The sequence below is a fragment of the Pleurodeles waltl genome, unplaced genomic scaffold (genome assembly GCF_031143425.1).
Source record: "Pleurodeles waltl isolate 20211129_DDA unplaced genomic scaffold, aPleWal1.hap1.20221129 scaffold_107, whole genome shotgun sequence".
Lineage (NCBI taxonomy): Eukaryota > Metazoa > Chordata > Amphibia > Caudata > Salamandridae > Pleurodeles > Pleurodeles waltl.
Window position 1 is genome coordinate 783,063 of NW_027149815.1, and position 25,579 is coordinate 808,641.

A 25,579-nucleotide genomic window follows, 5' to 3' on the forward strand; every position below is an offset into this window, starting at 1 on the left:
AAGATTAGCATGGCGAAAAGCTGGAGATGCCGGGGATTGAACCCGGGGCCTCATACATGCTAAGCATGCGCTCTACCACTGAGCTACATCCCCACATCCTGTAGAGGGAGACCTTGCTCCACGCATGGAAACCTGGAATTCTATTGAATGTACATTCACCACATATGACACTGGAATGGGAAGCGTCAGGTGTGGAATTCCATATGATTTACAGCTGGATTTTCTAGCACCGTTTTTTATGGAATAAGGTTGACTCTAGAATGAATAATTCCCCACACACAACAGCTAGATGCAATCGAAAAAAGCCAGAGTATTCAAGGCAACTGGTTCAGGATACATCAAAGAAGGATATGGTTGAGTGCTGTTTCCACATCTTGTGAGATGACTTAAGGTACCCCTGCTCTTTTTGCAGGACACACAGCTATGTTACATTAGCATGTAAAGTGTTGAGATCTAGATGCATCTACGGCTAGGGGCGGCATGTTAATTCTGGGTTTTAGTCCATTTCATTCTCAGTTATGTGGAGGAAAAAATGGCACGATCTTTCTTAGAGAGGTGAATGGTATGCCCTGATTTCTTTTGCATGGCTAAATGTATGGGGTGTGGGTTTAAGCACTGGGAAAGAGCAGTCTTCTGACCATTATAACTGCAGACGATTTTAATCCAGCGAGGCAACCGAAGTGTATTGATATTCCAACATGAGAACAGCATTTTTGCTACCTTCCCTCTTCATGGTGTGTAGACGCATTTGTTAGCGGTTTCAAGCAGCCTTCTTAGCGCAGTAGGCAGCGCGTCAGTCTCATAATCTGAAGGTCCTGAGTTCCATCCTCAGAGAGGGCATTGCAGTGTTTCTTTTGTCAAGAGAAACATCTCAGATTTTCTCCAAATCTGTAAACTATTCCTCCACATTGCATCTTGCTCAGTTTTAAGGAGTTGGTGTCTTTGTAGATTCCCTCTTTCATATCCATGGCCACTCATTGTAGGTGAGTTTTAGCTGGTTCGGCTGCCGAAACATCTACCTTGGTACAATGAAACTGGAAGTCTTCCAAGTGCCTTCATATATTTAGTCAAGGCTTTGGAATGAATTCTGATCTGCAGGTCCTTGTTTATTTCTCTTCCAACATCCCTCAGAAATGACTATGTGGTCAATTTCATTGGAAAGCAGAAGAAGTCTACCCTTCTGTCCTAGCATTTATTTGGAGCTAGGGAAATGTTTCTCAATCAGAGGGGCACATAATGTTTTAACAAGAGAGAAAGCAGCTATGGAAAACAAAAAAGGGGAAACTCCTCCGAGCCGGATTTGAACCAGCGACCTAAGGATTTCTGTTTCTCCACTACAGTCCTCCGCTCTCCCAACTGAGCTATCGGAGGATTAGGCAGTACAGCTTTCCATGCTGCATTCATCTTTCTTTCAATAATGGTTGCGGCGGGAGTGGGGTGGGAGTACTGCAGTCTAATCTTGAAAATCATGAATATGACCTGCAGCTTGCTCTACAAATTGCCACTTCCTAGAGTGCATTCTCAGCTACATCTTATCACCATAAAGGGGGACTGCTTACCTACCTGAATGTGCTGTGCTGGCGTGAAGGAAAGCAGGGGACCTAGAATTAGAAATCCTACAGAAAGGAGTTTTCCTGAAAGGGCATGGGGCCGAGGAATCCACAGCCCTTTGGAAGCATTTCTGGCAAAAGGATGACAGCATGGGAACATGAAGGAAAGGACAGAAAGTTAGGAGAGTCATTACTCCGTACGGAGCATGAAGAACATGCATTTTGAATGCTTCTGTGAAAGGAACTGGAAAAGCAAAACCAGTAGATTAATGGACCATTCAGAAGGGATTAGGATGAAGAAAACATTCTGTTTTTCTTAAACCTTCTGGTAAGAGTCTCTGGTTTAGAGGAAGAATTCAAATAAATGACCAAGACAGCTGTGCCCGTTTTCTATACTAAGAATGCCAAGATAAATCACCACTTTGGTTTCTTATGGAAGCAAGATTATTTTTTTCTATAAACACGGGAAATGAGATAGCCCCATTTCAAAAGGTTTTGCAAGGCGAAGAAAGTGGGGTTCTGGCACCAGCTGCATGACATCTCACTTCCTTACTCATGATGCCAGCCTAGCTATCTGTCAAAAGGCAAGATTAGCATGGCGAAAAGCTGGAGATGCCGGGGATTGAACCCGGGGCCTCATACATGCTAAGCATGCGCTCTACCACTGAGCTACATCCCCACATCCTGTAGAGGGAGACCTTGCTCCACGCATGGAAACCTGGAATTCTATTGAATGTACATTCACCACATATGACACTGGAATGGGAAGCGTCAGGTGTGGAATTCCATATGATTTACAGCTGGATTTTCTAGCACCGTTTTTTATGGAATAAGGTTGACTCTAGAATGAATAATTCCCCACACACAACAGCTAGATGCAATCGAAAAAAGCCAGAGTATTCAAGGCAACTGGTTCAGGATACATCAAAGAAGGATATGGTTGAGTGCTGTTTCCACATCTTGTGAGATGACTTAAGGTACCCCTGCTCTTTTTGCAGGACACACAGCTATGTTACATTAGCATGTACAGTGTTGAGATCTAGATGCATCTACGGCTAGGGGCGGCATGTTAATTCTGGGTTTTAGTCCATTTCATTCTCAGTTATGTGGAGGAAAAAATGGCACGATCTTTCTTAGAGAGGTGAATGGTATGCCCTGATTTCTTTTGCATGGCTAAATGTATGGGGTGTGGGTTTAAGCACTGGGAAAGAGCAGTCTTCTGACCATTATAACTGCAGACGATTTTAATCCAGCGAGGCAACCGAAGTGTATTGATATTCCAACATGAGAACAGCATTTTTGCTACCTTCCCTCTTCATGGTGTGTAGACGCATTTGTTAGCGGTTTCAAGCAGCCTTCTTAGCGCAGTAGGCAGCGCGTCAGTCTCATAATCTGAAGGTCCTGAGTTCGATCCTCAGAGTTTGCAGTGTTTCTTTTGTCAAGAGAAACATCTCAGATTTTCTCCAAATCTGTAAACTATTCCTCCACATTGCATCTTGCTCAGTTTTAAGGAGTTGGTGTCTTTGTAGATTCCCTCTTTCATATCCATGGCCACTCATTGTAGGTGAGTTTTAGCTGGTTCGGCTGCCGAAACATCTACCTTGGTACAATGAAACTGGAAGTCTTCCAAGTGCCTTCATATATTTAGTCAAGGCTTTGGAATGAATTCTGATCTGCAGGTCCTTGTTTATTTCTCTTCCAACATCCCTCAGAAATGACTATGTGGTCAATTTCATTGGAAAGCAGAAGAAGTCTACCCTTCTGTCCTAGCATTTATTTGGAGCTAGGGAAATGTTTCTCAATCAGAGGGGCACATAATGTTTTAACAAGAGAGAAAGCAGCTATGGAAAACAAAAAAGGGGAAACTCCTCCGAGCCGGATTTGAACCAGCGACCTAAGGATTTCTGTTTCTCCACTACAGTCCTCCGCTCTCCCAACTGAGCTATCGGAGGATTAGGCAGTACAGCTTTCCATGCTGCATTCATCTTTCTTTCAATAATGGTTGCGGCGGGAGTGGGGTGGGAGTACTGCAGTCTAATCTTGAAAATCATGAATATGACCTGCAGCTTGCTCTACAAATTGCCACTTCCTAGAGTGCATTCTCAGCTACATCTTATCACCATAAAGGGGGACTGCTTACCTACCTGAATGTGCTGTGCTGGCGTGAAGGAAAGCAGGGGACCTAGAATTAGAAATCCTACAGAAAGGAGTTTTCCTGAAAGGGCATGGGGCCGAGGAATCCACAGCCCTTTGGAAGCATTTCTGGCAAAAGGATGACAGCATGGGAACATGAAGGAAAGGACAGAAAGTTAGGAGAGTCATTACTCCGTACGGAGCATGAAGAACATGCATTTTGAATGCTTCTGTGAAAGGAACTGGAAAAGCAAAACCAGTAGATTAATGGACCATTCAGAAGGGATTAGGATGAAGAAAACATTCTGTTTTTCTTAAACCTTCTGGTAAGAGTCTCTGGTTTAGAGGAAGAATTCAAATAAATGACCAAGACAGCTGTGCCCGTTTTCTATACTAAGAATGCCAAGATAAATCACCACTTTGGTTTCTTATGGAAGCAAGATTATTTTTTTCTATAAACACGGGAAATGAGATAGCCCCATTTCAAAAGGTTTTGCAAGGCGAAGAAAGTGGGGTTCTGGCACCAGCTGCATGACATCTCACTTCCTTACTCATGATGCCAGCCTAGCTATCTGTCAAAAGGCAAGATTAGCATGGCGAAAAGCTGGAGATGCCGGGGATTGAACCCGGGGCCTCATACATGCTAAGCATGCGCTCTACCACTGAGCTACATCCCCACATCCTGTAGAGGGAGACCTTGCTCCACGCATGGAAACCTGGAATTCTATTGAATGTACATTCACCACATATGACACTGGAATGGGAAGCGTCAGGTGTGGAATTCCATATGATTTACAGCTGGATTTTCTAGCACCGTTTTTTATGGAATAAGGTTGACTCTAGAATGAATAATTCCCCACACACAACAGCTAGATGCAATCGAAAAAAGCCAGAGTATTCAAGGCAACTGGTTCAGGATACATCAAAGAAGGATATGGTTGAGTGCTGTTTCCACATCTTGTGAGATGACTTAAGGTACCCCTGCTCTTTTTGCAGGACACACAGCTATGTTACATTAGCATGTAAAGTGTTGAGATCTAGATGCATCTACGGCTAGGGGCGGCATGTTAATTCTGGGTTTTAGTCCATTTCATTCTCAGTTATGTGGAGGAAAAAATGGCACGATCTTTCTTAGAGAGGTGAATGGTATGCCCTGATTTCTTTTGCATGGCTAAATGTATGGGGTGTGGGTTTAAGCACTGGGAAAGAGCAGTCTTCTGACCATTATAACTGCAGACGATTTTAATCCAGCGAGGCAACCGAAGTGTATTGATATTCCAACATGAGAACAGCATTTTTGCTACCTTCCCTCTTCATGGTGTGTAGACGCATTTGTTAGCGGTTTCAAGCAGCCTTCTTAGCGCAGTAGGCAGCGCGTCAGTCTCATAATCTGAAGGTCCTGAGTTCCATCCTCAGAGAGGGCATTGCAGTGTTTCTTTTGTCAAGAGAAACATCTCAGATTTTCTCCAAATCTGTAAACTATTCCTCCACATTGCATCTTGCTCAGTTTTAAGGAGTTGGTGTCTTTGTAGATTCCCTCTTTCATATCCATGGCCACTCATTGTAGGTGAGTTTTAGCTGGTTCGGCTGCCGAAACATCTACCTTGGTACAATGAAACTGGAAGTCTTCCAAGTGCCTTCATATATTTAGTCAAGGCTTTGGAATGAATTCTGATCTGCAGGTCCTTGTTTATTTCTCTTCCAACATCCCTCAGAAATGACTATGTGGTCAATTTCATTGGAAAGCAGAAGAAGTCTACCCTTCTGTCCTAGCATTTATTTGGAGCTAGGGAAATGTTTCTCAATCAGAGGGGCACATAATGTTTTAACAAGAGAGAAAGCAGCTATGGAAAACAAAAAAGGGGAAACTCCTCCGAGCCGGATTTGAACCAGCGACCTAAGGATTTCTGTTTCTCCACTACAGTCCTCCGCTCTCCCAACTGAGCTATCGGAGGATTAGGCAGTACAGCTTTCCATGCTGCATTCATCTTTCTTTCAATAATGGTTGCGGCGGGAGTGGGGTGGGAGTACTGCAGTCTAATCTTGAAAATCATGAATATGACCTGCAGCTTGCTCTACAAATTGCCACTTCCTAGAGTGCATTCTCAGCTACATCTTATCACCATAAAGGGGGACTGCTTACCTACCTGAATGTGCTGTGCTGGCGTGAAGGAAAGCAGGGGACCTAGAATTAGAAATCCTACAGAAAGGAGTTTTCCTGAAAGGGCATGGGGCCGAGGAATCCACAGCCCTTTGGAAGCATTTCTGGCAAAAGGATGACAGCATGGGAACATGAAGGAAAGGACAGAAAGTTAGGAGAGTCATTACTCCGTACGGAGCATGAAGAACATGCATTTTGAATGCTTCTGTGAAAGGAACTGGAAAAGCAAAACCAGTAGATTAATGGACCATTCAGAAGGGATTAGGATGAAGAAAACATTCTGTTTTTCTTAAACCTTCTGGTAAGAGTCTCTGGTTTAGAGGAAGAATTCAAATAAATGACCAAGACAGCTGTGCCCGTTTTCTATACTAAGAATGCCAAGATAAATCACCACTTTGGTTTCTTATGGAAGCAAGATTATTTTTTTCTATAAACACGGGAAATGAGATAGCCCCATTTCAAAAGGTTTTGCAAGGCGAAGAAAGTGGGGTTCTGGCACCAGCTGCATGACATCTCACTTCCTTACTCATGATGCCAGCCTAGCTATCTGTCAAAAGGCAAGATTAGCATGGCGAAAAGCTGGAGATGCCGGGGATTGAACCCGGGGCCTCATACATGCTAAGCATGCGCTCTACCACTGAGCTACATCCCCACATCCTGTAGAGGGAGACCTTGCTCCACGCATGGAAACCTGGAATTCTATTGAATGTACATTCACCACATATGACACTGGAATGGGAAGCGTCAGGTGTGGAATTCCATATGATTTACAGCTGGATTTTCTAGCACCGTTTTTTATGGAATAAGGTTGACTCTAGAATGAATAATTCCCCACACACAACAGCTAGATGCAATCGAAAAAAGCCAGAGTATTCAAGGCAACTGGTTCAGGATACATCAAAGAAGGATATGGTTGAGTGCTGTTTCCACATCTTGTGAGATGACTTAAGGTACCCCTGCTCTTTTTGCAGGACACACAGCTATGTTACATTAGCATGTACAGTGTTGAGATCTAGATGCATCTACGGCTAGGGGCGGCATGTTAATTCTGGGTTTTAGTCCATTTCATTCTCAGTTATGTGGAGGAAAAAATGGCACGATCTTTCTTAGAGAGGTGAATGGTATGCCCTGATTTCTTTTGCATGGCTAAATGTATGGGGTGTGGGTTTAAGCACTGGGAAAGAGCAGTCTTCTGACCATTATAACTGCAGACGATTTTAATCCAGCGAGGCAACCGAAGTGTATTGATATTCCAACATGAGAACAGCATTTTTGCTACCTTCCCTCTTCATGGTGTGTAGACGCATTTGTTAGCGGTTTCAAGCAGCCTTCTTAGCGCAGTAGGCAGCGCGTCAGTCTCATAATCTGAAGGTCCTGAGTTCGATCCTCAGAGTTTGCAGTGTTTCTTTTGTCAAGAGAAACATCTCAGATTTTCTCCAAATCTGTAAACTATTCCTCCACATTGCATCTTGCTCAGTTTTAAGGAGTTGGTGTCTTTGTAGATTCCCTCTTTCATATCCATGGCCACTCATTGTAGGTGAGTTTTAGCTGGTTCGGCTGCCGAAACATCTACCTTGGTACAATGAAACTGGAAGTCTTCCAAGTGCCTTCATATATTTAGTCAAGGCTTTGGAATGAATTCTGATCTGCAGGTCCTTGTTTATTTCTCTTCCAACATCCCTCAGAAATGACTATGTGGTCAATTTCATTGGAAAGCAGAAGAAGTCTACCCTTCTGTCCTAGCATTTATTTGGAGCTAGGGAAATGTTTCTCAATCAGAGGGGCACATAATGTTTTAACAAGAGAGAAAGCAGCTATGGAAAACAAAAAAGGGGAAACTCCTCCGAGCCGGATTTGAACCAGCGACCTAAGGATTTCTGTTTCTCCACTACAGTCCTCCGCTCTCCCAACTGAGCTATCGGAGGATTAGGCAGTACAGCTTTCCATGCTGCATTCATCTTTCTTTCAATAATGGTTGCGGCGGGAGTGGGGTGGGAGTACTGCAGTCTAATCTTGAAAATCATGAATATGACCTGCAGCTTGCTCTACAAATTGCCACTTCCTAGAGTGCATTCTCAGCTACATCTTATCACCATAAAGGGGGACTGCTTACCTACCTGAATGTGCTGTGCTGGCGTGAAGGAAAGCAGGGGACCTAGAATTAGAAATCCTACAGAAAGGAGTTTTCCTGAAAGGGCATGGGGCCGAGGAATCCACAGCCCTTTGGAAGCATTTCTGGCAAAAGGATGACAGCATGGGAACATGAAGGAAAGGACAGAAAGTTAGGAGAGTCATTACTCCGTACGGAGCATGAAGAACATGCATTTTGAATGCTTCTGTGAAAGGAACTGGAAAAGCAAAACCAGTAGATTAATGGACCATTCAGAAGGGATTAGGATGAAGAAAACATTCTGTTTTTCTTAAACCTTCTGGTAAGAGTCTCTGGTTTAGAGGAAGAATTCAAATAAATGACCAAGACAGCTGTGCCCGTTTTCTATACTAAGAATGCCAAGATAAATCACCACTTTGGTTTCTTATGGAAGCAAGATTATTTTTTTCTATAAACACGGGAAATGAGATAGCCCCATTTCAAAAGGTTTTGCAAGGCGAAGAAAGTGGGGTTCTGGCACCAGCTGCATGACATCTCACTTCCTTACTCATGATGCCAGCCTAGCTATCTGTCAAAAGGCAAGATTAGCATGGCGAAAAGCTGGAGATGCCGGGGATTGAACCCGGGGCCTCATACATGCTAAGCATGCGCTCTACCACTGAGCTACATCCCCACATCCTGTAGAGGGAGACCTTGCTCCACGCATGGAAACCTGGAATTCTATTGAATGTACATTCACCACATATGACACTGGAATGGGAAGCGTCAGGTGTGGAATTCCATATGATTTACAGCTGGATTTTCTAGCACCGTTTTTTATGGAATAAGGTTGACTCTAGAATGAATAATTCCCCACACACAACAGCTAGATGCAATCGAAAAAAGCCAGAGTATTCAAGGCAACTGGTTCAGGATACATCAAAGAAGGATATGGTTGAGTGCTGTTTCCACATCTTGTGAGATGACTTAAGGTACCCCTGCTCTTTTTGCAGGACACACAGCTATGTTACATTAGCATGTACAGTGTTGAGATCTAGATGCATCTACGGCTAGGGGCGGCATGTTAATTCTGGGTTTTAGTCCATTTCATTCTCAGTTATGTGGAGGAAAAAATGGCACGATCTTTCTTAGAGAGGTGAATGGTATGCCCTGATTTCTTTTGCATGGCTAAATGTATGGGGTGTGGGTTTAAGCACTGGGAAAGAGCAGTCTTCTGACCATTATAACTGCAGACGATTTTAATCCAGCGAGGCAACCGAAGTGTATTGATATTCCAACATGAGAACAGCATTTTTGCTACCTTCCCTCTTCATGGTGTGTAGACGCATTTGTTAGCGGTTTCAAGCAGCCTTCTTAGCGCAGTAGGCAGCGCGTCAGTCTCATAATCTGAAGGTCCTGAGTTCGATCCTCAGAGTTTGCAGTGTTTCTTTTGTCAAGAGAAACATCTCAGATTTTCTCCAAATCTGTAAACTATTCCTCCACATTGCATCTTGCTCAGTTTTAAGGAGTTGGTGTCTTTGTAGATTCCCTCTTTCATATCCATGGCCACTCATTGTAGGTGAGTTTTAGCTGGTTCGGCTGCCGAAACATCTACCTTGGTACAATGAAACTGGAAGTCTTCCAAGTGCCTTCATATATTTAGTCAAGGCTTTGGAATGAATTCTGATCTGCAGGTCCTTGTTTATTTCTCTTCCAACATCCCTCAGAAATGACTATGTGGTCAATTTCATTGGAAAGCAGAAGAAGTCTACCCTTCTGTCCTAGCATTTATTTGGAGCTAGGGAAATGTTTCTCAATCAGAGGGGCACATAATGTTTTAACAAGAGAGAAAGCAGCTATGGAAAACAAAAAAGGGGAAACTCCTCCGAGCCGGATTTGAACCAGCGACCTAAGGATTTCTGTTTCTCCACTACAGTCCTCCGCTCTCCCAACTGAGCTATCGGAGGATTAGGCAGTACAGCTTTCCATGCTGCATTCATCTTTCTTTCAATAATGGTTGCGGCGGGAGTGGGGTGGGAGTACTGCAGTCTAATCTTGAAAATCATGAATATGACCTGCAGCTTGCTCTACAAATTGCCACTTCCTAGAGTGCATTCTCAGCTACATCTTATCACCATAAAGGGGGACTGCTTACCTACCTGAATGTGCTGTGCTGGCGTGAAGGAAAGCAGGGGACCTAGAATTAGAAATCCTACAGAAAGGAGTTTTCCTGAAAGGGCATGGGGCCGAGGAATCCACAGCCCTTTGGAAGCATTTCTGGCAAAAGGATGACAGCATGGGAACATGAAGGAAAGGACAGAAAGTTAGGAGAGTCATTACTCCGTACGGAGCATGAAGAACATGCATTTTGAATGCTTCTGTGAAAGGAACTGGAAAAGCAAAACCAGTAGATTAATGGACCATTCAGAAGGGATTAGGATGAAGAAAACATTCTGTTTTTCTTAAACCTTCTGGTAAGAGTCTCTGGTTTAGAGGAAGAATTCAAATAAATGACCAAGACAGCTGTGCCCGTTTTCTATACTAAGAATGCCAAGATAAATCACCACTTTGGTTTCTTATGGAAGCAAGATTATTTTTTTCTATAAACACGGGAAATGAGATAGCCCCATTTCAAAAGGTTTTGCAAGGCGAAGAAAGTGGGGTTCTGGCACCAGCTGCATGACATCTCACTTCCTTACTCATGATGCCAGCCTAGCTATCTGTCAAAAGGCAAGATTAGCATGGCGAAAAGCTGGAGATGCCGGGGATTGAACCCGGGGCCTCATACATGCTAAGCATGCGCTCTACCACTGAGCTACATCCCCACATCCTGTAGAGGGAGACCTTGCTCCACGCATGGAAACCTGGAATTCTATTGAATGTACATTCACCACATATGACACTGGAATGGGAAGCGTCAGGTGTGGAATTCCATATGATTTACAGCTGGATTTTCTAGCACCGTTTTTTATGGAATAAGGTTGACTCTAGAATGAATAATTCCCCACACACAACAGCTAGATGCAATCGAAAAAAGCCAGAGTATTCAAGGCAACTGGTTCAGGATACATCAAAGAAGGATATGGTTGAGTGCTGTTTCCACATCTTGTGAGATGACTTAAGGTACCCCTGCTCTTTTTGCAGGACACACAGCTATGTTACATTAGCATGTACAGTGTTGAGATCTAGATGCATCTACGGCTAGGGGCGGCATGTTAATTCTGGGTTTTAGTCCATTTCATTCTCAGTTATGTGGAGGAAAAAATGGCACGATCTTTCTTAGAGAGGTGAATGGTATGCCCTGATTTCTTTTGCATGGCTAAATGTATGGGGTGTGGGTTTAAGCACTGGGAAAGAGCAGTCTTCTGACCATTATAACTGCAGACGATTTTAATCCAGCGAGGCAACCGAAGTGTATTGATATTCCAACATGAGAACAGCATTTTTGCTACCTTCCCTCTTCATGGTGTGTAGACGCATTTGTTAGCGGTTTCAAGCAGCCTTCTTAGCGCAGTAGGCAGCGCGTCAGTCTCATAATCTGAAGGTCCTGAGTTCGATCCTCAGAGTTTGCAGTGTTTCTTTTGTCAAGAGAAACATCTCAGATTTTCTCCAAATCTGTAAACTATTCCTCCACATTGCATCTTGCTCAGTTTTAAGGAGTTGGTGTCTTTGTAGATTCCCTCTTTCATATCCATGGCCACTCATTGTAGGTGAGTTTTAGCTGGTTCGGCTGCCGAAACATCTACCTTGGTACAATGAAACTGGAAGTCTTCCAAGTGCCTTCATATATTTAGTCAAGGCTTTGGAATGAATTCTGATCTGCAGGTCCTTGTTTATTTCTCTTCCAACATCCCTCAGAAATGACTATGTGGTCAATTTCATTGGAAAGCAGAAGAAGTCTACCCTTCTGTCCTAGCATTTATTTGGAGCTAGGGAAATGTTTCTCAATCAGAGGGGCACATAATGTTTTAACAAGAGAGAAAGCAGCTATGGAAAACAAAAAAGGGGAAACTCCTCCGAGCCGGATTTGAACCAGCGACCTAAGGATTTCTGTTTCTCCACTACAGTCCTCCGCTCTCCCAACTGAGCTATCGGAGGATTAGGCAGTACAGCTTTCCATGCTGCATTCATCTTTCTTTCAATAATGGTTGCGGCGGGAGTGGGGTGGGAGTACTGCAGTCTAATCTTGAAAATCATGAATATGACCTGCAGCTTGCTCTACAAATTGCCACTTCCTAGAGTGCATTCTCAGCTACATCTTATCACCATAAAGGGGGACTGCTTACCTACCTGAATGTGCTGTGCTGGCGTGAAGGAAAGCAGGGGACCTAGAATTAGAAATCCTACAGAAAGGAGTTTTCCTGAAAGGGCATGGGGCCGAGGAATCCACAGCCCTTTGGAAGCATTTCTGGCAAAAGGATGACAGCATGGGAACATGAAGGAAAGGACAGAAAGTTAGGAGAGTCATTACTCCGTACGGAGCATGAAGAACATGCATTTTGAATGCTTCTGTGAAAGGAACTGGAAAAGCAAAACCAGTAGATTAATGGACCATTCAGAAGGGATTAGGATGAAGAAAACATTCTGTTTTTCTTAAACCTTCTGGTAAGAGTCTCTGGTTTAGAGGAAGAATTCAAATAAATGACCAAGACAGCTGTGCCCGTTTTCTATACTAAGAATGCCAAGATAAATCACCACTTTGGTTTCTTATGGAAGCAAGATTATTTTTTTCTATAAACACGGGAAATGAGATAGCCCCATTTCAAAAGGTTTTGCAAGGCGAAGAAAGTGGGGTTCTGGCACCAGCTGCATGACATCTCACTTCCTTACTCATGATGCCAGCCTAGCTATCTGTCAAAAGGCAAGATTAGCATGGCGAAAAGCTGGAGATGCCGGGGATTGAACCCGGGGCCTCATACATGCTAAGCATGCGCTCTACCACTGAGCTACATCCCCACATCCTGTAGAGGGAGACCTTGCTCCACGCATGGAAACCTGGAATTCTATTGAATGTACATTCACCACATATGACACTGGAATGGGAAGCGTCAGGTGTGGAATTCCATATGATTTACAGCTGGATTTTCTAGCACCGTTTTTTATGGAATAAGGTTGACTCTAGAATGAATAATTCCCCACACACAACAGCTAGATGCAATCGAAAAAAGCCAGAGTATTCAAGGCAACTGGTTCAGGATACATCAAAGAAGGATATGGTTGAGTGCTGTTTCCACATCTTGTGAGATGACTTAAGGTACCCCTGCTCTTTTTGCAGGACACACAGCTATGTTACATTAGCATGTAAAGTGTTGAGATCTAGATGCATCTACGGCTAGGGGCGGCATGTTAATTCTGGGTTTTAGTCCATTTCATTCTCAGTTATGTGGAGGAAAAAATGGCACGATCTTTCTTAGAGAGGTGAATGGTATGCCCTGATTTCTTTTGCATGGCTAAATGTATGGGGTGTGGGTTTAAGCACTGGGAAAGAGCAGTCTTCTGACCATTATAACTGCAGACGATTTTAATCCAGCGAGGCAACCGAAGTGTATTGATATTCCAACATGAGAACAGCATTTTTGCTACCTTCCCTCTTCATGGTGTGTAGACGCATTTGTTAGCGGTTTCAAGCAGCCTTCTTAGCGCAGTAGGCAGCGCGTCAGTCTCATAATCTGAAGGTCCTGAGTTCCATCCTCAGAGAGGGCATTGCAGTGTTTCTTTTGTCAAGAGAAACATCTCAGATTTTCTCCAAATCTGTAAACTATTCCTCCACATTGCATCTTGCTCAGTTTTAAGGAGTTGGTGTCTTTGTAGATTCCCTCTTTCATATCCATGGCCACTCATTGTAGGTGAGTTTTAGCTGGTTCGGCTGCCGAAACATCTACCTTGGTACAATGAAACTGGAAGTCTTCCAAGTGCCTTCATATATTTAGTCAAGGCTTTGGAATGAATTCTGATCTGCAGGTCCTTGTTTATTTCTCTTCCAACATCCCTCAGAAATGACTATGTGGTCAATTTCATTGGAAAGCAGAAGAAGTCTACCCTTCTGTCCTAGCATTTATTTGGAGCTAGGGAAATGTTTCTCAATCAGAGGGGCACATAATGTTTTAACAAGAGAGAAAGCAGCTATGGAAAACAAAAAAGGGGAAACTCCTCCGAGCCGGATTTGAACCAGCGACCTAAGGATTTCTGTTTCTCCACTACAGTCCTCCGCTCTCCCAACTGAGCTATCGGAGGATTAGGCAGTACAGCTTTCCATGCTGCATTCATCTTTCTTTCAATAATGGTTGCGGCGGGAGTGGGGTGGGAGTACTGCAGTCTAATCTTGAAAATCATGAATATGACCTGCAGCTTGCTCTACAAATTGCCACTTCCTAGAGTGCATTCTCAGCTACATCTTATCACCATAAAGGGGGACTGCTTACCTACCTGAATGTGCTGTGCTGGCGTGAAGGAAAGCAGGGGACCTAGAATTAGAAATCCTACAGAAAGGAGTTTTCCTGAAAGGGCATGGGGCCGAGGAATCCACAGCCCTTTGGAAGCATTTCTGGCAAAAGGATGACAGCATGGGAACATGAAGGAAAGGACAGAAAGTTAGGAGAGTCATTACTCCGTACGGAGCATGAAGAACATGCATTTTGAATGCTTCTGTGAAAGGAACTGGAAAAGCAAAACCAGTAGATTAATGGACCATTCAGAAGGGATTAGGATGAAGAAAACATTCTGTTTTTCTTAAACCTTCTGGTAAGAGTCTCTGGTTTAGAGGAAGAATTCAAATAAATGACCAAGACAGCTGTGCCCGTTTTCTATACTAAGAATGCCAAGATAAATCACCACTTTGGTTTCTTATGGAAGCAAGATTATTTTTTTCTATAAACACGGGAAATGAGATAGCCCCATTTCAAAAGGTTTTGCAAGGCGAAGAAAGTGGGGTTCTGGCACCAGCTGCATGACATCTCACTTCCTTACTCATGATGCCAGCCTAGCTATCTGTCAAAAGGCAAGATTAGCATGGCGAAAAGCTGGAGATGCCGGGGATTGAACCCGGGGCCTCATACATGCTAAGCATGCGCTCTACCACTGAGCTACATCCCCACATCCTGTAGAGGGAGACCTTGCTCCACGCATGGAAACCTGGAATTCTATTGAATGTACATTCACCACATATGACACTGGAATGGGAAGCGTCAGGTGTGGAATTCCATATGATTTACAGCTGGATTTTCTAGCACCGTTTTTTATGGAATAAGGTTGACTCTAGAATGAATAATTCCCCACACACAACAGCTAGATGCAATCGAAAAAAGCCAGAGTATTCAAGGCAACTGGTTCAGGATACATCAAAGAAGGATATGGTTGAGTGCTGTTTCCACATCTTGTGAGATGACTTAAGGTACCCCTGCTCTTTTTGCAGGACACACAGCTATGTTACATTAGCATGTAAAGTGTTGAGATCTAGATGCATCTACGGCTAGGGGCGGCATGTTAATTCTGGGTTTTAGTCCATTTCATTCTCAGTTATGTGGAGGAAAAAATGGCACGATCTTTCTTAGAGAGGTGAATGGTATGCCCTGATTTCTTTTGCATGGCTAAATGTATGGGGTGTGGGTTTAAGCACTGGGAAAGAGCAGTCTTCTGACCATTATAACTGCAGACGATTTTAATCCAGCGAGGCAACCGAAGTGTATTGATATTCCAACATGAGAACAGCATTTTTGCTACCTTCCCTCTTCATGGTGTGTAGACGCATTTGTTAGCGGTTTCAAGCAGCCTTCTTAGCGCAGTAGGCAGCGCGTCAGTCTCATAATCTGAAGGTCCTGAGTTCCATCCTCAGAGAGGGCATTGCAGTGTTTCTTTTGTCAAGAGAAACATCTCAGATTTTCTCCAAATCTGTAAACTATTCCTCCACATTGCATCTTGCTCAGTTTTAAGGAGTTGGTGTCTTTGTAGATTCCCTCTTTCATATCCATGGCCACTCATTGTAGGTGAGTTTTAGCTGGTTCGGCTGCCGAAACATCTACCTTGGTACAATGAAACTGGAAGTCTTCCAAGTGCCTTCATATATTTAGTCAAGGCTTTGGAATGAATTCTGATCTGCAGGTCCTTGTTTATTTCTCTTCCAACATCCCTCAGAAATGACTATGTGGTCAATTTCATTGGAAAGCAGAAGAAGTCTACCCTTCTGTCCTAGCATTTATTTGGAGCTAGGGAAATGTTTCTCAATCAGAGGGGCACATAATGTTTTAACAAGAGAGAAAGCAGCTATGGAAAACAAAAAAGGGGAAACTCCTCCGAGCCGGATTTGAACCAGCGACCTAAGGATTTCTGTTTCTCCACTACAGTCCTCCGCTCTCCCAACTGAGCTATCGGAGGATTAGGCAGTACAGCTTTCCATGCTGCATTCATCTTTCTTTCAATAATGGTTGCGGCGGGAGTGGGGTGGGAGTACTGCAGTCTAATCTTGAAAATCATGAATATGACCTGCAGCTTGCTCTACAAATTGCCACTTCCTAGAGTGCATTCTCAGCTACATCTTATCACCATAAAGGGGGACTGCTTACCTACCTGAATGTGCTGTGCTGGCGTGAAGGAAAGCAGGGGACCTAGAATTAGAAATCCTACAGAAAGGAGTTTTCCTGAAAGGGCATGGGGCCGAGGAATCCACAGCCCTTTGGAAGCATTTCTGGCAAAAGGATGACAGCATGGGAACATGAAGGAAAGGACAGAAAGTTAGGAGAGTCATTACTCCGTACGGAGCATGAAGAACATGCATTTTGAATGCTTCTGTGAAAGGAACTGGAAAAGCAAAACCAGTAGATTAATGGACCATTCAGAAGGGATTAGGATGAAGAAAACATTCTGTTTTTCTTAAACCTTCTGGTAAGAGTCTCTGGTTTAGAGGAAGAATTCAAATAAATGACCAAGACAGCTGTGCCCGTTTTCTATACTAAGAATGCCAAGATAAATCACCACTTTGGTTTCTTATGGAAGCAAGATTATTTTTTTCTATAAACACGGGAAATGAGATAGCCCCATTTCAAAAGGTTTTGCAAGGCGAAGAAAGTGGGGTTCTGGCACCAGCTGCATGACATCTCACTTCCTTACTCATGATGCCAGCCTAGCTATCTGTCAAAAGGCAAGATTAGCATGGCGAAAAGCTGGAGATGCCGGGGATTGAACCCGGGGCCTCATACATGCTAAGCATGCGCTCTACCACTGAGCTACATCCCCACATCCTGTAGAGGGAGACCTTGCTCCACGCATGGAAACCTGGAATTCTATTGAATGTACATTCACCACATATGACACTGGAATGGGAAGCGTCAGGTGTGGAATTCCATATGATTTACAGCTGGATTTTCTAGCACCGTTTTTTATGGAATAAGGTTGACTCTAGAATGAATAATTCCCCACACACAACAGCTAGATGCAATCGAAAAAAGCCAGAGTATTCAAGGCAACTGGTTCAGGATACATCAAAGAAGGATATGGTTGAGTGCTGTTTCCACATCTTGTGAGATGACTTAAGGTACCCCTGCTCTTTTTGCAGGACACACAGCTATGTTACATTAGCATGTAAAGTGTTGAGATCTAGATGCATCTACGGCTAGGGGCGGCATGTTAATTCTGGGTTTTAGTCCATTTCATTCTCAGTTATGTGGAGGAAAAAATGGCACGATCTTTCTTAGAGAGGTGAATGGTATGCCCTGATTTCTTTTGCATGGCTAAATGTATGGGGTGTGGGTTTAAGCACTGGGAAAGAGCAGTCTTCTGACCATTATAACTGCAGACGATTTTAATCCAGCGAGGCAACCGAAGTGTATTGATATTCCAACATGAGAACAGCATTTTTGCTACCTTCCCTCTTCATGGTGTGTAGACGCATTTGTTAGCGGTTTCAAGCAGCCTTCTTAGCGCAGTAGGCAGCGCGTCAGTCTCATAATCTGAAGGTCCTGAGTTCCATCCTCAGAGAGGGCATTGCAGTGTTTCTTTTGTCAAGAGAAACATCTCAGATTTTCTCCAAATCTGTAAACTATTCCTCCACATTGCATCTTGCTCAGTTTTAAGGAGTTGGTGTCTTTGTAGATTCCCTCTTTCATATCCATGGCCACTCATTGTAGGTGAGTTTTAGCTGGTTCGGCTGCCGAAACATCTACCTTGGTACAATGAAACTGGAAGTCTTCCAAGTGCCTTCATATATTTAGTCAAGGCTTTGGAATGAATTCTGATCTGCAGGTCCTTGTTTATTTCTCTTCCAACATCCCTCAGAAATGACTATGTGGTCAATTTCATTGGAAAGCAGAAGAAGTCTACCCTTCTGTCCTAGCATTTATTTGGAGCTAGGGAAATGTTTCTCAATCAGAGGGGCACATAATGTTTTAACAAGAGAGAAAGCAGCTATGGAAAACAAAAAAGGGGAAACTCCTCCGAGCCGGATTTGAACCAGCGACCTAAGGATTTCTGTTTCTCCACTACAGTCCTCCGCTCTCCCAACTGAGCTATCGGAGGATTAGGCAGTACAGCTTTCCATGCTGCATTCATCTTTCTTTCAATAATGGTTGCGGCGGGAGTGGGGTGGGAGTACTGCAGTCTAATCTTGAAAATCATGAATATGACCTGCAGCTTGCTCTACAAATTGCCACTTCCTAGAGTGCATTCTCAGCTACATCTTATCACCATAAAGGGGGACTGCTTACCTACCTGAATGTGCTGTGCTGGCGTGAAGGAAAGCAGGGGACCTAGAATTAGAAATCCTACAGAAAGGAGTTTTCCTGAAAGGGCATGGGGCCGAGGAATCCACAGCCCTTTGGAAGCATTTCTGGCAAAAGGATGACAGCATGGGAACATGAAGGAAAGGACAGAAAGTTAGGAGAGTCATTACTCCGTACGGAGCATGAAGAACATGCATTTTGAATGCTTCTGTGAAAGGAACTGGAAAAGCAAAACCAGTAGATTAATGGACCATTCAGAAGGGATTAGGATGAAGAAAACATTCTGTTTTTCTTAAACCTTCTGGTAAGAGTCTCTGGTTTAGAGGAAGAATTCAAATAAATGACCAAGACAGCTGTGCCCGTTTTCTATACTAAGAATGCCAAGATAAATCACCACTTTGGTTTCTTATGGAAGCAAGATTATTTTTTTCTATAAACACGGGAAATGAGATAGCCCCATTTCAAAAGGTTTTGCAAGGCGAAGAAAGTGGGGTTCTGGCACCAGCTGCATGACATCTCACTTCCTTACTCATGATGCCAGCCTAGCTATCTGTCAAAAGGCAAGATTAGCATGGCGAAAAGCTGGAGATGCCGGGGATTGAACCCGGGGCCTCATACATGCTAAGCATGCGCTCTACCACTGAGCTACATCCCCACATCCTGTAGAGGGAGACCTTGCTCCACGCATGGAAACCTGGAATTCTATTGAATGTACATTCACCACATATGACACTGGAATGGGAAGCGTCAGGTGTGGAATTCCATATGATTTACAGCTGGATTTTCTAGCACCGTTTTTTATGGAATAAGGTTGACTCTAGAATGAATAATTCCCCACACACAACAGCTAGATGCAATCGAAAAAAGCCAGAGTATTCAAGGCAACTGGTTCAGGATACATCAAAGAAGGATATGGTTGAGTGCTGTTTCCACATCTTGTGAGATGACTTAAGGTACCCCTGCTCTTTTTGCAGGACACACAGCTATGTTACATTAGCATGTAAAGTGTTGAGATCTAGATGCATCTACGGCTAGGGGCGGCATGTTAATTCTGGGTTTTAGTCCATTTCATTCTCAGTTATGTGGAGGAAAAAATGGCACGATCTTTCTTAGAGAGGTGAATGGTATGCCCTGATTTCTTTTGCATGGCTAAATGTATGGGGTGTGGGTTTAAGCACTGGGAAAGAGCAGTCTTCTGACCATTATAACTGCAGACGATTTTAATCCAGCGAGGCAACCGAAGTGTATTGATATTCCAACATGAGAACAGCATTTTTGCTACCTTCCCTCTTCATGGTGTGTAGACGCATTTGTTAGCGGTTTCAAGCAGCCTTCTTAGCGCAGTAGGCAGCGCGTCAGTCTCATAATCTGAAGGTCCTGAGTTCCATCCTCAGAGAGGGCATTGCAGTGTTTCTTTTGTCAAGAGAAACATCTCAGATTTTCTCCAAATCTGTAAACTATTCCTCCACATTGCATCTTGCTCAGTTTTAAGGAGTTGGTGTCTTTGTAGATTCCCTCTTTCATATCCATGGCCACTCATTGTAGGTGAGTTTTAGCTGGTTCGGCTGCCGAAACATCTACCTTGGTACAATGAAACTGGAAGTCTTCCAAGTGCCTTCATATATTTAGTCAAGGCTTTGGAATGAATTCTGATCTGCAGGTCCTTGTTTATTTCTCTTCCAACATCCCTCAGAAATGACTATGTGGTCAATTTCATTGGAAAGCAGAAGAAGTCTACCCTTCTGTCCTAGCATTTATTTGGAGCTAGGGAAATGTTTCTCAATCAGAGGGGCACATAATGTTTTAACAAGAGAGAAAGCAGCTATGGAAAACAAAAAAGGGGAAACTCCTCCGAGCCGGATTTGAACCAGCGACCTAAGGATTTCTGTTTCTCCACTACAGTCCTCCGCTCTCCCAACTGAGCTATCGGAGGATTAGGCAGTACAGCTTTCCATGCTGCATTCATCTTTCTTTCAATAATGGTTGCGGCGGGAGTGGGGTGGGAGTACTGCAGTCTAATCTTGAAAATCATGAATATGACCTGCAGCTTGCTCTACAAATTGCCACTTCCTAGAGTGCATTCTCAGCTACATCTTATCACCATAAAGGGGGACTGCTTACCTACCTGAATGTGCTGTGCTGGCGTGAAGGAAAGCAGGGGACCTAGAATTAGAAATCCTACAGAAAGGAGTTTTCCTGAAAGGGCATGGGGCCGAGGAATCCACAGCCCTTTGGAAGCATTTCTGGCAAAAGGATGACAGCATGGGAACATGAAGGAAAGGACAGAAAGTTAGGAGAGTCATTACTCCGTACGGAGCATGAAGAACATGCATTTTTAATGCTTCTGTGAAAGGAACTGGAAAAGCAAAACCAGTAGATTAATGGACCATTCAGAAGGGATTAGGATGAAGAAAACATTCTGTTTTTCTTAAACCTTCTGGTAAGAGTCTCTGGTTTAGAGGAAGAATTCAAATAAATGACCAAGACAGCTGTGCCCGTTTTCTATACTAAGAATGCCAAGATAAATCACCACTTTGGTTTCTTATGGAAGCAAGATTATTTTTTTCTATAAACACGGGAAATGAGATAGCCCCATTTCAAAAGGTTTTGCAAGGCGAAGAAAGTGGGGTTCTGGCACCAGCTGCATGACATCTCACTTCCTTACTCATGATGCCAGCCTAGCTATCTGTCAAAAGGCAAGATTAGCATGGCGAAAAGCTGGAGATGCCGGGGATTGAACCCGGGGCCTCATACATGCCAAGCATGCGCTCTACCACTGAGCTACATCCCCACATCCTGTAGAGGGAGACCTTGCTCCACGCATGGAAACCTGGAATTCTATTGAATGTACATTCACCACATATGACACTGGAATGGGAAGCGTCAGGTGTGGAATTCCATATGATTTACAGCTGGATTTTCTAGCACCGTTTTTTATGGAATAAGGTTGACTCTAGAATGAATAATTCCCCACACACAACAGCTAGATGCAATCGAAAAAAGCCAGAGTATTCAAGGCAACTGGTTCAGGATACATCAAAGAAGGATATGGTTGAGTGCTGTTTCCACATCTTGTGAGATGACTTAAGGTACCCCTGCTCTTTTTGCAGGACACACAGCTATGTTACATTAGCATGTAAAGTGTTGAGATCTAGATGCATCTACGGCTAGGGGCGGCATGTTAATTCTGGGTTTTAGTCCATTTCATTCTCAGTTATGTGGAGGAAAAAATGGCACGATCTTTCTTAGAGAGGTGAATGGTATGCCCTGATTTCTTTTGCATGGCTAAATGTATGGGGTGTGGGTTTAAGCACTGGGAAAGAGCAGTCTTCTGACCATTATAACTGCAGACGATTTTAATCCAGCGAGGCAACCGAAGTGTATTGATATTCCAACATGAGAACAGCATTTTTGCTACCTTCCCTCTTCATGGTGTGTAGACGCATTTGTTAGCGGTTTCAAGCAGCCTTCTTAGCGCAGTAGGCAGCGCGTCAGTCTCATAATCTGAAGGTCCTGAGTTCCATCCTCAGAGAGGGCATTGCAGTGTTTCTTTTGTCAAGAGAAACATCTCAGATTTTCTCCAAATCTGTAAACTATTCCTCCACATTGCATCTTGCTCAGTTTTAAGGAGTTGGTGTCTTTGTAGATTCCCTCTTTCATATCCATGGCCACTCATTGTAGGTGAGTTTTAGCTGGTTCGGCTGCCGAAACATCTACCTTGGTACAATGAAACTGGAAGTCTTCCAAGTGCCTTCATATATTTAGTCAAGGCTTTGGAATGAATTCTGATCTGCAGGTCCTTGTTTATTTCTCTTCCAACATCCCTCAGAAATGACTATGTGGTCAATTTCATTGGAAAGCAGAAGAAGTCTACCCTTCTGTCCTAGCATTTATTTGGAGCTAGGGAAATGTTTCTCAATCAGAGGGGCACATAATGTTTTAACAAGAGAGAAAGCAGCTATGGAAAACAAAAAAGGGGAAACTCCTCCGAGCCGGATTTGAACCAGCGACCTAAGGATTTCTGTTTCTCCACTACAGTCCTCCGCTCTCCCAACTGAGCTATCGGAGGATTAGGCAGTACAGCTTTCCATGCTGCATTCATCTTTCTTTCAATAATGGTTGCGGCGGGAGTGGGGTGGGAGTACTGCAGTCTAATCTTGAAAATCATGAATATGACCTGCAGCTTGCTCTACAAATTGCCACTTCCTAGAGTGCATTCTCAGCTACATCTTATCACCATAAAGGGGGACTGCTTACCTACCTGAATGTGCTGTGCTGGCGTGAAGGAAAGCAGGGGACCTAGAATTAGAAATCCTACAGAAAGGAGTTTTCCTGAAAGGGCATGGGGCCGAGGAATCCACAGCCCTTTGGAAGCATTTCTGGCAAAAGGATGACAGCATGGGAACATGAAGGAAAGGACAGAAAGTTAGGAGAGTCATTACTCCGTACGGAGCATGAAGAACATGCATTTTTAATGCTTCTGTGAAAGGAACTGGAAAAGCAAAACCAGTAGATTAATGGACCATTCAGAAGGGATTAGGATGAAGAAAACATTCTGTTTTTCTTAAACCTTCTGGTAAGAGTCTCTGGTTTAGAGGAAGAATTCAAATAAATGACCAAGACAGCTGTGCCCGTTTTCTATACTAAGAATGCCAAGATAAATCACCACTTTGGTTTCTTATGGAAGCAAGATTATTTTTTTCTATAAACACGGGAAATGAGATAGCCCCATTTCAAAAGGTTTTGCAAGGCGAAGAAAGTGGGGTTCTGGCACCAGCTGCATGACATCTCACTTCCTTACTCATGATGCCAGCCTAGCTATCTGTCAAAAGGCAAGATTAGCATGGCGAAAAGCTGGAGATGCCGGGGATTGAACCCGGGGCCTCATACATGCTAAGCATGCGCTCTACCACTGAGCTACATCCCCACATCCTGTAGAGGGAGACCTTGCTCCACGCATGGAAACCTGGAATTCTATTGAATGTACATTCACCACATATGACACTGGAATGGGAAGCGTCAGGTGTGGAATTCCATATGATTTACAGCTGGATTTTCTAGCACCGTTTTTTATGGAATAAGGTTGACTCTAGAATGAATAATTCCCCACACACAACAGCTAGATGCAATCGAAAAAAGCCAGAGTATTCAAGGCAACTGGTTCAGGATACATCAAAGAAGGATATGGTTGAGTGCTGTTTCCACATCTTGTGAGATGACTTAAGGTACCCCTGCTCTTTTTGCAGGACACACAGCTATGTTACATTAGCATGTAAAGTGTTGAGATCTAGATGCATCTACGGCTAGGGGCGGCATGTTAATTCTGGGTTTTAGTCCATTTCATTCTCAGTTATGTGGAGGAAAAAATGGCACGATCTTTCTTAGAGAGGTGAATGGTATGCCCTGATTTCTTTTGCATGGCTAAATGTATGGGGTGTGGGTTTAAGCACTGGGAAAGAGCAGTCTTCTGACCATTATAACTGCAGACGATTTTAATCCAGCGAGGCAACCGAAGTGTATTGATATTCCAACATGAGAACAGCATTTTTGCTACCTTCCCTCTTCATGGTGTGTAGACGCATTTGTTAGCGGTTTCAAGCAGCCTTCTTAGCGCAGTAGGCAGCGCGTCAGTCTCATAATCTGAAGGTCCTGAGTTCCATCCTCAGAGAGGGCATTGCAGTGTTTCTTTTGTCAAGAGAAACATCTCAGATTTTCTCCAAATCTGTAAACTATTCCTCCACATTGCATCTTGCTCAGTTTTAAGGAGTTGGTGTCTTTGTAGATTCCCTCTTTCATATCCATGGCCACTCATTGTAGGTGAGTTTTAGCTGGTTCGGCTGCCGAAACATCTACCTTGGTACAATGAAACTGGAAGTCTTCCAAGTGCCTTCATATATTTAGTCAAGGCTTTGGAATGAATTCTGATCTGCAGGTCCTTGTTTATTTCTCTTCCAACATCCCTCAGAAATGACTATGTGGTCAATTTCATTGGAAAGCAGAAGAAGTCTACCCTTCTGTCCTAGCATTTATTTGGAGCTAGGGAAATGTTTCTCAATCAGAGGGGCACATAATGTTTTAACAAGAGAGAAAGCAGCTATGGAAAACAAAAAAGGGGAAACTCCTCCGAGCCGGATTTGAACCAGCGACCTAAGGATTTCTGTTTCTCCACTACAGTCCTCCGCTCTCCCAACTGAGCTATCGGAGGATTAGGCAGTACAGCTTTCCATGCTGCATTCATCTTTCTTTCAATAATGGTTGCGGCGGGAGTGGGGTGGGAGTACTGCAGTCTAATCTTGAAAATCATGAATATGACCTGCAGCTTGCTCTACAAATTGCCACTTCCTAGAGTGCATTCTCAGCTACATCTTATCACCATAAAGGGGGACTGCTTACCTACCTGAATGTGCTGTGCTGGCGTGAAGGAAAGCAGGGGACCTAGAATTAGAAATCCTACAGAAAGGAGTTTTCCTGAAAGGGCATGGGGCCGAGGAATCCACAGCCCTTTGGAAGCATTTCTGGCAAAAGGATGACAGCATGGGAACATGAAGGAAAGGACAGAAAGTTAGGAGAGTCATTACTCCGTACGGAGCATGAAGAACATGCATTTTGAATGCTTCTGTGAAAGGAACTGGAAAAGCAAAACCAGTAGATTAATGGACCATTCAGAAGGGATTAGGATGAAGAAAACATTCTGTTTTTCTTAAACCTTCTGGTAAGAGTCTCTGGTTTAGAGGAAGAATTCAAATAAATGACCAAGACAGCTGTGCCCGTTTTCTATACTAAGAATGCCAAGATAAATCACCACTTTGGTTTCTTATGGAAGCAAGATTATTTTTTTCTATAAACACGGGAAATGAGATAGCCCCATTTCAAAAGGTTTTGCAAGGCGAAGAAAGTGGGGTTCTGGCACCAGCTGCATGACATCTCACTTCCTTAC

The 25,579-nt window shown here is 43.6% G+C and overlaps 30 non-coding genes across 30 annotated transcripts; 6 read left to right on the plus strand and 24 right to left on the minus strand.

Moving 5' to 3' along the window:
* Positions 1-21: 21 nt before the first annotated feature.
* Positions 22-93, minus strand: TRNAA-AGC (transfer RNA alanine (anticodon AGC)). The gene has a single exon. It is a non-coding gene; the product is annotated as a tRNA-Ala (tRNA).
* Positions 94-1,285: 1,192 nt separating this feature from the next.
* On the minus strand, positions 1,286-1,371 carry TRNAY-GUA (transfer RNA tyrosine (anticodon GUA)). The gene is given in 2 exon segments: positions 1,286-1,321; positions 1,335-1,371. It is a non-coding gene; the product is annotated as a tRNA-Tyr (tRNA).
* A 786-nt stretch (positions 1,372-2,157) lies between these two features.
* TRNAA-AGC (transfer RNA alanine (anticodon AGC)) lies at positions 2,158-2,229 on the minus strand. The gene has a single exon. It is a non-coding gene; the product is annotated as a tRNA-Ala (tRNA).
* A 1,187-nt stretch (positions 2,230-3,416) lies between these two features.
* TRNAY-GUA (transfer RNA tyrosine (anticodon GUA)) lies at positions 3,417-3,502 on the minus strand. The gene is given in 2 exon segments: positions 3,417-3,452; positions 3,466-3,502. It is a non-coding gene; the product is annotated as a tRNA-Tyr (tRNA).
* A 786-nt stretch (positions 3,503-4,288) lies between these two features.
* Positions 4,289-4,360, minus strand: TRNAA-AGC (transfer RNA alanine (anticodon AGC)). Its single transcript has one exon. It is a non-coding gene; the product is annotated as a tRNA-Ala (tRNA).
* A 1,192-nt stretch (positions 4,361-5,552) lies between these two features.
* On the minus strand, positions 5,553-5,638 carry TRNAY-GUA (transfer RNA tyrosine (anticodon GUA)). Its single transcript is given in 2 exon segments — positions 5,553-5,588; positions 5,602-5,638. It is a non-coding gene; the product is annotated as a tRNA-Tyr (tRNA).
* A 786-nt stretch (positions 5,639-6,424) lies between these two features.
* On the minus strand, positions 6,425-6,496 carry TRNAA-AGC (transfer RNA alanine (anticodon AGC)). The gene has a single exon. It is a non-coding gene; the product is annotated as a tRNA-Ala (tRNA).
* Positions 6,497-7,683: 1,187 nt separating this feature from the next.
* Positions 7,684-7,769, minus strand: TRNAY-GUA (transfer RNA tyrosine (anticodon GUA)). The gene is given in 2 exon segments: positions 7,684-7,719; positions 7,733-7,769. It is a non-coding gene; the product is annotated as a tRNA-Tyr (tRNA).
* Positions 7,770-8,555: 786 nt separating this feature from the next.
* TRNAA-AGC (transfer RNA alanine (anticodon AGC)) lies at positions 8,556-8,627 on the minus strand. The gene has a single exon. It is a non-coding gene; the product is annotated as a tRNA-Ala (tRNA).
* A 1,187-nt stretch (positions 8,628-9,814) lies between these two features.
* Positions 9,815-9,900, minus strand: TRNAY-GUA (transfer RNA tyrosine (anticodon GUA)). Its single transcript is given in 2 exon segments — positions 9,815-9,850; positions 9,864-9,900. It is a non-coding gene; the product is annotated as a tRNA-Tyr (tRNA).
* A 786-nt stretch (positions 9,901-10,686) lies between these two features.
* TRNAA-AGC (transfer RNA alanine (anticodon AGC)) lies at positions 10,687-10,758 on the minus strand. The gene has a single exon. It is a non-coding gene; the product is annotated as a tRNA-Ala (tRNA).
* A 1,187-nt stretch (positions 10,759-11,945) lies between these two features.
* Positions 11,946-12,031, minus strand: TRNAY-GUA (transfer RNA tyrosine (anticodon GUA)). Its single transcript is given in 2 exon segments — positions 11,946-11,981; positions 11,995-12,031. It is a non-coding gene; the product is annotated as a tRNA-Tyr (tRNA).
* A 786-nt stretch (positions 12,032-12,817) lies between these two features.
* Positions 12,818-12,889, minus strand: TRNAA-AGC (transfer RNA alanine (anticodon AGC)). Its single transcript has one exon. It is a non-coding gene; the product is annotated as a tRNA-Ala (tRNA).
* Positions 12,890-13,563: 674 nt separating this feature from the next.
* Positions 13,564-13,636, plus strand: TRNAM-CAU (transfer RNA methionine (anticodon CAU)). Its single transcript has one exon. It is a non-coding gene; the product is annotated as a tRNA-Met (tRNA).
* A 445-nt stretch (positions 13,637-14,081) lies between these two features.
* TRNAY-GUA (transfer RNA tyrosine (anticodon GUA)) lies at positions 14,082-14,167 on the minus strand. Its single transcript is given in 2 exon segments — positions 14,082-14,117; positions 14,131-14,167. It is a non-coding gene; the product is annotated as a tRNA-Tyr (tRNA).
* Positions 14,168-14,953: 786 nt separating this feature from the next.
* TRNAA-AGC (transfer RNA alanine (anticodon AGC)) lies at positions 14,954-15,025 on the minus strand. The gene has a single exon. It is a non-coding gene; the product is annotated as a tRNA-Ala (tRNA).
* Positions 15,026-15,699: 674 nt separating this feature from the next.
* TRNAM-CAU (transfer RNA methionine (anticodon CAU)) lies at positions 15,700-15,772 on the plus strand. Its single transcript has one exon. It is a non-coding gene; the product is annotated as a tRNA-Met (tRNA).
* A 445-nt stretch (positions 15,773-16,217) lies between these two features.
* Positions 16,218-16,303, minus strand: TRNAY-GUA (transfer RNA tyrosine (anticodon GUA)). Its single transcript is given in 2 exon segments — positions 16,218-16,253; positions 16,267-16,303. It is a non-coding gene; the product is annotated as a tRNA-Tyr (tRNA).
* Positions 16,304-17,089: 786 nt separating this feature from the next.
* Positions 17,090-17,161, minus strand: TRNAA-AGC (transfer RNA alanine (anticodon AGC)). Its single transcript has one exon. It is a non-coding gene; the product is annotated as a tRNA-Ala (tRNA).
* Positions 17,162-17,835: 674 nt separating this feature from the next.
* TRNAM-CAU (transfer RNA methionine (anticodon CAU)) lies at positions 17,836-17,908 on the plus strand. The gene has a single exon. It is a non-coding gene; the product is annotated as a tRNA-Met (tRNA).
* Positions 17,909-18,353: 445 nt separating this feature from the next.
* TRNAY-GUA (transfer RNA tyrosine (anticodon GUA)) lies at positions 18,354-18,439 on the minus strand. The gene is given in 2 exon segments: positions 18,354-18,389; positions 18,403-18,439. It is a non-coding gene; the product is annotated as a tRNA-Tyr (tRNA).
* Positions 18,440-19,225: 786 nt separating this feature from the next.
* On the minus strand, positions 19,226-19,297 carry TRNAA-AGC (transfer RNA alanine (anticodon AGC)). The gene has a single exon. It is a non-coding gene; the product is annotated as a tRNA-Ala (tRNA).
* Positions 19,298-19,971: 674 nt separating this feature from the next.
* On the plus strand, positions 19,972-20,044 carry TRNAM-CAU (transfer RNA methionine (anticodon CAU)). The gene has a single exon. It is a non-coding gene; the product is annotated as a tRNA-Met (tRNA).
* A 445-nt stretch (positions 20,045-20,489) lies between these two features.
* On the minus strand, positions 20,490-20,575 carry TRNAY-GUA (transfer RNA tyrosine (anticodon GUA)). The gene is given in 2 exon segments: positions 20,490-20,525; positions 20,539-20,575. It is a non-coding gene; the product is annotated as a tRNA-Tyr (tRNA).
* Positions 20,576-21,361: 786 nt separating this feature from the next.
* Positions 21,362-21,433, minus strand: TRNAA-GGC (transfer RNA alanine (anticodon GGC)). Its single transcript has one exon. It is a non-coding gene; the product is annotated as a tRNA-Ala (tRNA).
* A 674-nt stretch (positions 21,434-22,107) lies between these two features.
* TRNAM-CAU (transfer RNA methionine (anticodon CAU)) lies at positions 22,108-22,180 on the plus strand. Its single transcript has one exon. It is a non-coding gene; the product is annotated as a tRNA-Met (tRNA).
* A 445-nt stretch (positions 22,181-22,625) lies between these two features.
* TRNAY-GUA (transfer RNA tyrosine (anticodon GUA)) lies at positions 22,626-22,711 on the minus strand. The gene is given in 2 exon segments: positions 22,626-22,661; positions 22,675-22,711. It is a non-coding gene; the product is annotated as a tRNA-Tyr (tRNA).
* A 786-nt stretch (positions 22,712-23,497) lies between these two features.
* TRNAA-AGC (transfer RNA alanine (anticodon AGC)) lies at positions 23,498-23,569 on the minus strand. The gene has a single exon. It is a non-coding gene; the product is annotated as a tRNA-Ala (tRNA).
* A 674-nt stretch (positions 23,570-24,243) lies between these two features.
* TRNAM-CAU (transfer RNA methionine (anticodon CAU)) lies at positions 24,244-24,316 on the plus strand. Its single transcript has one exon. It is a non-coding gene; the product is annotated as a tRNA-Met (tRNA).
* A 445-nt stretch (positions 24,317-24,761) lies between these two features.
* TRNAY-GUA (transfer RNA tyrosine (anticodon GUA)) lies at positions 24,762-24,847 on the minus strand. Its single transcript is given in 2 exon segments — positions 24,762-24,797; positions 24,811-24,847. It is a non-coding gene; the product is annotated as a tRNA-Tyr (tRNA).
* Positions 24,848-25,579: the final 732 nt, after the last annotated feature.